Genomic DNA, 228 nt, shown 5'->3' on the forward strand with positions numbered 1-228 from the left:
AGAGAGAGAGAGAGAGAGAGAGAGAGAGAGAGAGAGAGAGAGAGAGAGAGACAGGCAGACAGATAGACACATACACGATTGGCTTCCACAGTTCCCGGCTACTAAATTTATGGAGAAGACATTCATCAGCCCGTGCTACAGTATAAAATACTTATCCGAGTACCCATTTGTGAGACTGATACGGAAATCACGGGGCTGAAAAGCAAGTTTCTTAACCACACAGTTATA

Source organism: Octopus bimaculoides, chromosome 4, assembly GCF_001194135.2.
Source record: "Octopus bimaculoides isolate UCB-OBI-ISO-001 chromosome 4, ASM119413v2, whole genome shotgun sequence".
In the NCBI taxonomy this organism is placed as follows: Eukaryota; Metazoa; Mollusca; class Cephalopoda; order Octopoda; family Octopodidae; genus Octopus; species Octopus bimaculoides.